Raw genomic sequence first — 12,006 nt, 5'->3', positions numbered from 1 at the left:
TTTAAATCCAAGTTCAGCCTGATATACTAGTGTCTAATCCATAGTATTCAAGGTTGCTGAGATGAATAGTAACACTCCAGCATCATCTACAAAGAGCAGGATCATAACACCAGGAAGCTATAAAAGATCTTGGATGGGTGCACTGATCTTAAACTTGGTTGACGCTATCCCAGGACTCATGTCCTGTCCCGCGTTTCTATTTAACTGCCCTTTTCTAGACATACGTCTGTCTGGGGCCATAGTGAATTTTTCTTGTGATCTTATGGACTTGCCACCACCATTCACTGGCCCCTGAAGATGAGGACATCATCTCCTGCTTAAGGTAAAGTGCTGAATTTAAGGTTCTTAGCCAGTCAAGTCCCTGTCAACCTATTACCATTTTTCTGTTTTTCCTTTTCATAGTGCGATATTCCCACAATGAGACCTGTATTGCTTTTTATAGTTGTGTTGTTTAATTTGCTACACTGAAGTGAAGCTTAACATAAATTGTTAAAGTTCGAAGCTGAATCGAGTTCAGTCTAGGCACCTTCTGTGTAATTCCTGATTCTTTAATTAAAGTGCCATTTTTGGTTGAGTAACTATAGGTGTTTCTGATTACAGATTGAGTAGTCAGCTGTGGATCTGTGCATCAGCTTGTGTGCATAGTGACCCCACTCACGTCATTTACGACACCGCTTGAAGTATTCCCACTGTGTCTCTTCAAGCAATTCCTAGTCATATGTCTTTCATCTTGTAGTACGAGGCGTGTCTACACTGTCCAGAGTACGCTACCATTCTTCTGATATATATAACATATATATATATATATATATATATATATATATATATATGTATGTATGTATGTGTGTATATACGCCATACATACATATAATATATATTGTTATGTGAGGCTTGGCTGATAGGTTTGTATTAATTAATGTAATTGTGGGGCTGTCACCGATGGCACACGTAACACTGTGAGTTAAGCTAGAGATTAATATAGTGATCAGATGCTCACAATAGAGACGTAACTACTCTGTTTAATAGTTACATCAAGCCTTGCACTGTCCCATTTCAATAATAACAGACCCGATAACAAGAAGCCCCATGAACTCATAACAAATCCGGACACAATCAGGTACCTGCCTTCCCATCTTCAAAGCAAATCTGCTTTGCTGTGTCTACCTGACAGGCCTGCTTTGTGAGAAAGATAAACTATTCATTAAACAATTCTAGATCAAATACTCATTCTCATACTATATGCTCATATATATATATATATATATATATATATATATATATATATATATATATATATATATACATAGCTACATAAAAGACCATACAGCACTACTTGAACACATTGCGGTCCTTACAATTTCAGTACTTTCTTCTTGTCCCATATGCACACATGGTGTGTTACAGTATTATATATAAAGCATGTAGGTGTGTGTGTATGTACTCTTGCCTTATCATCTCTATGTACACAGTGGGATGAAGAGGCACAGAGGAAGTGATCAGTACTAATTGCAACAATTCTAAATAGTGTTTAGCGACATTACATCTTCATTATAATGTTTGTAGTATATTAAAAGTTATTCATACACACACATATATATATATATATATATATATATATATATAAACACATATATATATATATATATATATATTCTCTCTTATATATATATATATAAATGCATATATATATATATATATATATATACTACTCTTCTATACTCACATATATATATACTCTATATATATATATAATATATATATATATATATATATATATATATATATATATATATATACCTCTATATATATATATATATATATATATATATATATATATATATACATATATATATGTATACATCATTTTAAATTTTTATATGAAATTACATTAATATATTCACTATCAATATGTTTTCTCATAGCATATTAAAATAGTATATGTTACCTATAACAAATAGTAGGCTATGTGCAATCAGGTAAATTTTCTTCATAAATTATAAAAACAAGGAGATGACTCAATACCTCCTTTACTAATAACTGAGTAAATCACATCAGGCTAAAAATTTCTCATCTATTTTAACTCATAATGCCTAATAACAGAAAAACCAGAACATAGGTAGGCATACCTTTACCCTCCATAACTAACTAGCAGGTATAATTAAGCTAAAATACATTAGTTATTCGTACAGGACTATTTACTACATATCATTTCTGTGCATTCGCACATGAAAATCAAAATGTTTAAATAACCAGCTGAACATTTAGTGTGGCACTGACTGAAGAATACCTAAAGGACCTGCCAAACTATAATATATGCTAACATGATCAAATTTCTTCTTATTTTCTATCTTTTACCTGCCGCCTTTCGTTCGGTATGACGGAAGCAAATAAGCTGAAACGGCTTCCGAGACAGAAAATGTTGTGGCCGCAGTCGCGAGGTCCGAGCACTGTTTCGCTGCCGAAAAATGCGTTGTGTTCTTTCTATGAGCCACTATATTAGCGAAAATAATGATGAAATATCGCAATCTGAGCCTCGTAATATAGAAGCAAATCACTTGCAATAATAGTTTGCTATCTGACAAAACATTTGTCTGCTAAATCATAACAAACTTACGATACGCAATGTTGTTTCTCCCGCATAAGATTGGCTTCTCAACGTAACGTGAACAATTGCGCTACACAGTCGAAAATCCGAGAAAATGCATACGCTGCAGAATATCGCGAACAGAACACAAATAGATGATTTGACTGTAAACACAATCTGTTTGAGACTGACACACTGTTTACATAATTTCATGTTCCAAAAATACATGTGTCGAAGATTGTGCTCAAATATTATATCGTGTACTACATTGGCATGTACATCAACGATACCTTTATGATGGTTAAAATATCGAACCTGGAAATATATAATTACTTTGATTTGATATTTTTAGCGAAGAGCTCGGCGCTTGAGGTAACAAGTCATGGCGACCTTGCGACGGTATCGTTGCTCTGCTGAAACGATATGCAGAATGTCGGTACATAGACACATATTTACTCTGATATTATATTTTTGAGAGAGCGACGGACACAGGCTGTGTGTGTTGCAATGAAATATGACCTCACTTCACTAAAAATAAGCAAAGCTCTTTGCGACAATTTCGCTCAATGCTCAAGCTGCATGCTGTGAACAAAATGCAATACCAACTAAATTGTTTTTAACAATAACTGGAACACTGCTGTCCAAGCAACAAAAAAATCGTAATTCACGAAGCGATAAAGCTGAACTGCCAATTGTCGCTCTGACTACGACACTTATTTGAGCAGCTGCTAATAATCATTCAAGACAAACACGGCATGCGTTTTCATAACGGTGTGTTGACATGGTCTGCGGCAACGCTGAAATGATTGAGCCACTGGCGTGTTCTGTTTATTGCAAGAAATAATGACTGTCGATATTTGCTTTGCATCGTAAGTCATTCTGTTTTGCTAAACCTACTCGTGACGACACTCAGCTCATGTTTCTATTTTATTTCTTGTGTGTCGTGTTTCACTCTTTACCCAAACAAGTAACTTTAAGTGTGTTTCTTGACCTTTCCAAATTGATATTTTTTTAACAGTCGTCTTCATCACCTTTAACTACCAAATCATAATAATTTTATCTTAACTTCTATATAACTACTATATATATATATATGTATATATATATGTATATATATATATATATATATATATATATATACTGGCTTATATAATATTGATGCATTTCTGCTGGTTATCATCTGCTCGCTCGAGAAATGACTCCTAACCTATCAAAATATTCGAAACAACAAGTATTGTTGGCTGCTCCAATGAGTGCCCTATGAACGCGTTTGCACTGACCATTTTCAGGAAGCTGAGTGAGTATGGAGAAGGTAAAATGACACAACAGTTGGGAGAGTGAAAAACGAAGTTTAGGAGAAAGAGGTTTTGAAAAAGTGATGTGTTTAAAGCATAAGCTTTTGACGTGGACCTGAGCTTGTATCCTCAGAAGGCTGTAGCATGAGTAACTTGTCACAATGACTTTGTATTCTAACTCTTCACAGTAATCAACCTTCAAACAAATTTACTCACATGAAAGTCAGTGTATTAAGTTTATGTACTGTCTCTAAATGCGTTTGAAGATGAGAGTCACTTTCATTGGTGAGGCATTTCGGAGTGCATCTTTGTCTCTATTGTTATAAAAAATGCTTGGAAGTGAGATACCAGTGTGTATTATTATTATTATTATTAATATTATTATTATTATTATTATTATTATTATTATTATTATTGTGTATTATATGTGTGTATTAATATAAGCTGTGGTCGTATGTTCATTGAACACAAATATAACAAAAAACTAGACATAAAACCAGGCAAACTTCTGAAATAAACAAGCTGAAAAGAAAAAACATGATAAATGAATAAATGAAAATCTGCTAGCAAGTAACATATGTTTACTCCAAGCTAACAGAAAACAAAAAACATTGGCAATCAGATCACTTCATTTAATTGCAACAAGATCACGGCTTACAACCTTAGCATGAAGACACTGTCGAAATTGTGACCTAACATTACAATGCGAGATCATCGACGGCGAGTCTACGCCAGATCTGTTTAAAGCCTGCTAATTACCCGACATTTTTGCGAGATAACGCTCTGAAAATTGTGAAACGACATGCCGGAAGTGCAGTTGAATGGCACATGAAGATGGACTGGCTCAAGATATGTCGTGACGATGTTAATCACAGTATCGGTGTCGGGCAGAAGAGCTCATTTCGGTTATTCTTTCTTTTAGACCAAGATTCACAGAATATACTTGCATTCGCGCGAACTTCCGATGGCTTTAATGAATTTAACGGACATTCTCTTGCCTTTACTCAACATTTAAAAGTCGGCTACCATCGCGGTAATCTTTAACGTTTTACTGAGCCTATCAGACAAGGCAGGCTGGCAGACTCGTATCTAAGAGATTGGCTGTTCAATGGGCTTAATGCTTCATTTGCTATAGTTCCGCTTGAAAAAATCGTGTTTCGTGCGATCGGCAGTGACTATCACATAAATGATGATTGAAATGATAACAGTTGCAGCGCGAAAGACGTAATGTAAAGAATCTTTTTATCATGCATGTGGCTATAAATACATCTGCATACTATACATATATATGCATATATATATATATATATATATATATATATATATATATATATATATATATATGTATGTTTATATGTATAATGTACTCTCTATTACTTTTATACATATATATATATATATATATATATATATATATATATATATATATATATATATATATATATATATATATATATACACACAAGTATATATATATATATATATATATATATATATATATATATATATATATATATATATATATATATATATATATAATATATATATATATATATGCCTATCTACTATATATATATATATATATATATATATATATATATATATATATATATATATATACATTTCATTCCAACCATCCAAATATTTCATTCTTTGGAAAATATAACAGTGTTTCCCAACAGGAAAGGCGAAAAACTGTCAAGGCTTGTCTTTGTCACTTGCTGCTCTTTGCCAGGCTTGTATGACTGTGACTTTGTTTGTTTGTGGTGTGGTCCCTAAGTGCCGGGAAGCTGGAGCCAGAAGAGGACGACTGGCATGCACTGAAGTTGAGTCATGAACAGCACCAACCCAACTACCTGTGGTTTTCGACGACAGCTCTATGAAGTGCCACCGAAAGTGTTTTGCTCTGCTGAACGCGAGCTTTCAGGCATCTTCCCCTTCATTTGCTCCCTCGGCATGCCCGTGATCCCCAGCAGACTTATGTCTTGTCAATGAAACCCTCGGCCTTCCTCACGGCAACTCCCTCGCCAACCACCTCTTCAGGCGCAAGTTTTAGTCGTCACACTATTTGGAAACTAAATGCTAACCTCTGTTTCGGCTGCAATGCCATGTTAGTGTGTTATAATAAGCCTGTGTTAGTATTGCATAAATCCTGTGTTTAACTTCTTGGCTGCCCTACTGTGCTCGTCTTTTGTCTGTGTTTACTGAATGCCCTGGCACAATTAACGAATCTCCCTTTGAAAGGGTTTAATCCAGCATTTCTCTTGTGTGACAGTGCTCTTTTCAATTTCACATTATATTCTTCCTTTTACTGTGATTGTAAGCTATCTTCTGTTATTTCATTTCATGTAATAAACGTAATTTTAAACTTACCTAACGTGTTTACTTACAAATACCTTGTGGTAGAGCCTGTCAGATAATTCCCCTTTTCCTTGTTTGATTTTCTTGGAATCGCAGTCAGACTTTATACAAAAAATAGAGGTGAGTAAAAGTATGTACATATATGTATGCATAACTAATAATATGTATGTATGTGTATGTATGTATGTGTGTATGTATCTTCATATATATGTATATATATATATATATATATATATATATATATATATATATATATATATATATATATATATATATATATATATTCACGATTTTCTGAAATGCTTACCATTAGTAATAAGACTCTAATAGTTCATTACTTATCTCTATTTTGTATAAGTTTGACTGCTGTTGAATTCAAGAAATCGTAAAAACAAGGAAAAGGGAATTTATCTGGGCACAGGCTCTCTCTCAGATGATAAATAATGAACACGACCAGGCAGAGTAAATACATTCTTTATAGTAATATAAGACAAATAGTTAATCAAACAAGTAAAACCTGAAGAATCATAACTGGGGAAAACTTTAAAACATATATATATATATATATATATATATATATATATATATATATATATACTATATATATATATATATGCTATATATATATATATATGCTTTTGAATCTTCTTATATTACCATTTCATGTGATTGAATTGAATTGAAGTCAGGAATTTTCCTTTGATTTACAAGTATTCACAAAAATTAAAATCTTTCATCCAGTACTTGACGTGAAATGGGAATAATGAAAAAGCGTTTTGACATGCATCTGTAATTGAAGTAGGAACAGGAAAAAAAAATATCGAAAGATGCTAGTCTCTCCTGTGATGTCACGGTAATAGCTGTGTCTGGTGGTGTATCTTGGAACCTGATGCTACCATAATTACTAACCACTCAGCTACGATAGCAGCTTCCTTTCATTCCCTCACTGACTCTTTATTTCTTCAGAAAGAAAGTCTTTCATTCACTGATGAAGAAATTGCTGAAACGGCCGCAAGCGAACTGTGAAATAATGGAAAATGCACAAACTCTGAAATACGCCGGTTTTTCGGCATATCCAGTTTTCTGGCCTGAAGCCTATTCTTCCAGCTTGTGCTTTGTCAAACCACAACACCAGCTCTCAGCCGCGACAACTGCATGCAACCGTGACAAGCTTTATGTTCTTAGCTTTTCATTATTGCCGAACGCACGATCATAACTAACACAACCTTAAAAAACAAACAGCTGATGATGACGCTTTGCAATTTAATTATTGACTGGAAGTGTGGATGATCGGCACATGTGATGTAACTCAGTAATTTCCAAGATCTGAGGCGGACGAAAAAAATGCGAGACGAATAGTCTAAAGGATTTTCTTTTACTGAAAACAAAATGATGAAAAGGTAGTAAATAAGAAAAATGTGAAACAACAACACGATATTAATAATCAGGCGAAGTATTTGCTTTGTATCCATTTAAAAAGGCATGACTCTTTCACAAAGACTAGTAAAAAGTATTGAAGACACACAAGAGATACAAATAGACAGTAGTGTGAAGAGAAGGTGTTCAGACTGAAACAGAATAGAATGAAGATGAGTGGAGATGAATGATTATATCATGTTGACATCAGGCTGTAAATATATCATTGTTAAAAATATAAAGACACTAGTGAATAGCTCAAGTGTCTGAGAGAGAGAGAGAGAGAGAGAGAGAGAGAGAGAGAGGAGAATTTTATATTAGCAGTGTATTTGGTGTAACCACATTGGCACTATTTAATTTATTCATTATATCAATGTTGAAAGATTTCTGTGCAAAGATGGTAGTTACAGTCCAGACCACTCTTGTCGGGCTTGTCACAAATGCTGAGTTGTGGTAGGGCCTGGTTGTCACCTCGGCCATTTGTGTGTGGCACCTAAATACTTTCTTCGGTGACAGGAATGACAATTCCTTTCTGTTGCAGGGCGCAGGCGTATTTTGTGCTGACGAGGAAAATATGGTCGTACGACAGAATTGAAAATTTCCTGCATCAAACAGCAAGTCCATTCAGTGCCACCATTAGTGTTGCCTGTTGCCATCCTTGTACCACCTGTTACTTTTCCGTATGTGAGCAGTGAATGGAAGTCCTCTTCTGCGGTCATTTCTGCCCGCCAGTGGACTGATGGCACTATACTTATTTGACAACTGCACGATAAGATGACATAACCTTTCCTTCAATTTGGTTTGGCATCTGTTAATGAAGTATTTGCAAGCATTCTGCTGATGTTGGGGACTCTTGCAGCTCTACTGCCTGACATTAATTTGGTAATTTTTCTGTTATTCTTTATTTCAATTTAGTTACGGAGTTATGAGCCATTCAGTTGACTGGTAATAGAACTGTCGCTCTCGACTGAGCCGCTCGGCATCCTCGGCGCTTTCTCATGGCAGAGCTCTGACAGCAACGCGATGTTCCGGTGATAAAACCAACCCGACTGATGCGCAGAAATTATTCGAAAGTGTTATAGCGCTGTAAATCGCTGCGACAATTCTATCATTCGTTATCTTGCCCTCGCCATATGCCACCGGAAGCCAACAAATTATTTCCTTAAGATGAGAACATTCTTTATCGGTCACCTGAGAGAGAGAGAGAGAGAGAGGAAGAAGAAAGAGAAGAGAAGGAAGAGAAGATTTGTGAATAACAAATATACGAAGCGAAAACAGGCAAATATAAATACTAATTGTGGTAGTAACGCTGAATGTTGTTTGATATTACAAACTAAAGCCATGTTAGAAATTTTATATAAATGTAAATAACAACCACAAATAGCTATATTTATATCTCGATGTTTGCCCTGAAATTCTGTTTGTTTGAACTATCGTAAACGAATAATTAAATAGGTTTTTACGGCAGCTTCACTAACGTGATTTTTCGTGAGAAAACAACGCTATCACTGGAGCCCTTCATGAAAGGTAGAGAAAAACACGTTATCCTGAACAATCGTTGTGAAGTCATATAAATGGAGACTGCACCTTGGGAATCAGTCTACATAACAGTGCTATCATTGCTATCTGCCACGTGTGTTCTCAGTTAATAACATAATTCTGCAATCATTGCTCGGGAGTATAAAGATAATATTAAGAAAAAATGAAATAAAAGAAATAAAAATACTGGTAAGAATAAAGATACAGGATTCAACTTCTTCTTACTAAATTATTCTTTTATGGTTATATTTTAGAGACTTCGTAACTGCATTATTGGTACAAAAGGATAAAAAGCAGAAACTACCAAGAACGGAAAACCTGCGCGCTGCTGGTGATATTCTCGTTCGTCCGTTCTCAGCCAACATGCGCTGGCCGCAGTTCGACAAACGAATAAGAAAGAGTGATAACTCATTTCTCCTTATAATGGTTCCAGTACAATAACCAGATCTGCTGACCAACCAGCTGGTTCTGTACTAGCAAAGCTCTGGCAACCAGGCACAGAGTGTCCAACTCGTGTCTGGTGGCTTTAAAGATATAACGAATTTATGAACGTAAGCGTCTCCCGGGCTAAGGGCTTGTAAGCGATGAGACAATGCTGTACTGTGGAGTTGCTCTTAACCGTGTCGATCATGACCTAGAAAAATGAACGCTGCTATTCTGAAACATTTATTGTGTTTAACACGGCTGATTAACTGTTTGAGGCACCTTCACCTGTGAAACTGCTCATTTAATAAATATAATAAAAATTGCTAACAACTACTGTAACGTGGCCTGTTTCTTCATTACTAAACAGCTGGTACGCGAATATGGTCGAAGGCATCAATTCGTTTGCTGTACGGCTCATTATATTAAGACTCGTCAGTCACTATTTACAAACGTATTTGCGCATTTCCACTGCGACTGTCTCACAATATAATTATACAAGGCACGGTCAGTCTTAACAAGTAAAACCTATACTGTTTAAATAACGAAGGCGAAATCATTGCCACTACCAGATGATGAAGATAACGCGATATTTCATAATATCGTTATTATATTTGCATTTAACGGATATTACCAATCCTTTCGGAGAAGAAGACTCATTTATATGAGATAGCAACTCAGATTATGTTTGTTTGAGTGATCGTGTGTGATGCGTCAGAGCGTAAATACGAAATGAAATAGAAGAAGCAACTGGTGCGTTGAACTCGTTCATTACCATCAGTCGTTACTTGCTGGCATTGCGTAGCTCATTGCCTGAAGCTCATATTCAGAGCAGAAAACTAAACATGTCATTAGGAAGAGCCACATAATCATCAATCTTGTCCAACTGTTGCATCATTTTGCAAATAAATCGGTCATCTACTGTCTTTTCCTTCAAGTGAGCGAATAACAGGCATTCTTATCAAATAGTGTCGAACCAGGCTACGTATCTTCTACATAACGTACTGAAACCAATCGTTTCTTAGTAAATTATTTCACCTGACATGAAAACTTTCTGTCAGTATCTTAACTCGTATCGGCACATTAATGGTCTTCTAAAACGTCTCTGTATGATAAGCGCTAAAATATGACTAAATGCCAGACAATCAGACCACTGTTCATCATATATTTAATGAATGAGACCAGAAGCTATTCACGTGTATCTTTGTGTGCAGACTCGAATTTGCCCAAAATATAGGTTTAACTGCTGCGTTACAGTTCAACCTGTGAAACTGATCACGCAAGGCTTAGCCAGAAGATGAGCATGTAGGTGAATAAGGCAATGAGAGCCTCTCATAACAAGACATGCTACTGTGTATATATATGCTTCTAACTAATACCAATAATGTAATGTGAAAGAGAAAGAAGAAAATTATTTGTGGTATCGTCAACCTGTACTAAACTGGTGCTATTCAGCACCACTGTTCAGAGAAGGCAGGTACAGCTGTAAATAAAGTATTTGACCTGCAATTTCCAGACATGGCTCTTCTAATATGTTTAGCATCAAAAAGCTGACATATACTAACTGCTTAATTTCCCTGTTTAAAGCCTTTCCAGTGTTATGAAAAGAAAGTGACTAAAAACGACTATCATCCCAGAGGCGTCAAGCAACATTGTGCACAAACTTAAACTTCAGAATATTAATTTCTTTAATTTCTTACAGATGAGCGTGTTAAAGCAATTTACTGATGAAGCAACTAACACTGTAAATTACACAACATGTAGCTGCTACTAAGTGCGCCCCAACCACAACTCTTTGTTTCAACATATCCCATTCATGTCACTCTTAATTCCATCTTTAGCACATTACCTCCCTACATTACACCAGTGTAGTGAAGGTTTCTCTTGTTAACACTTTTAATCTGCCTGCTCAATTTCCTTTACATATGAAATATAATCATAATTCAAATATGCTCAGAGAAAGCTAAACTTCTCGGTGAATATAGTTTGATTCTAAATCAAAACATTAATTCAGATAGTATTTTATTGCATGATTTTGACAAACTCATATTGTGAGTGAATCTGCTCATTTAACATCTGATTGAAGAGAATGTGCTACATATTTTTTCAGTACCTTTGAAATAACTCGATTTGATATCTGTATTATTGAAACATTAAACTATAAACATTCTCTTAAAGCGACAGCATCTACAATGCCTGTCAGCAAAATACGAGAATTATGCTTGAAAAGTACAAAAACAGAAGAGAAAAGCTTCGTGTGTATAAGTGTTTGTTTCGCTCTTCAACAGTACACTAAAACAGACAAACGCTGCCATGACTGAAATGAGCCTGGTAAACTTCAGGCATCACAATGAGTCTATGTTGCTGTGACATCATTGCTCGGAAGTA

This window comes from Macrobrachium rosenbergii, chromosome 41 (assembly GCF_040412425.1).
Source record: "Macrobrachium rosenbergii isolate ZJJX-2024 chromosome 41, ASM4041242v1, whole genome shotgun sequence".
Classification (NCBI taxonomy): domain Eukaryota; kingdom Metazoa; phylum Arthropoda; class Malacostraca; order Decapoda; family Palaemonidae; genus Macrobrachium; species Macrobrachium rosenbergii.
This window is presented reverse-complemented; position numbering follows the sequence as displayed.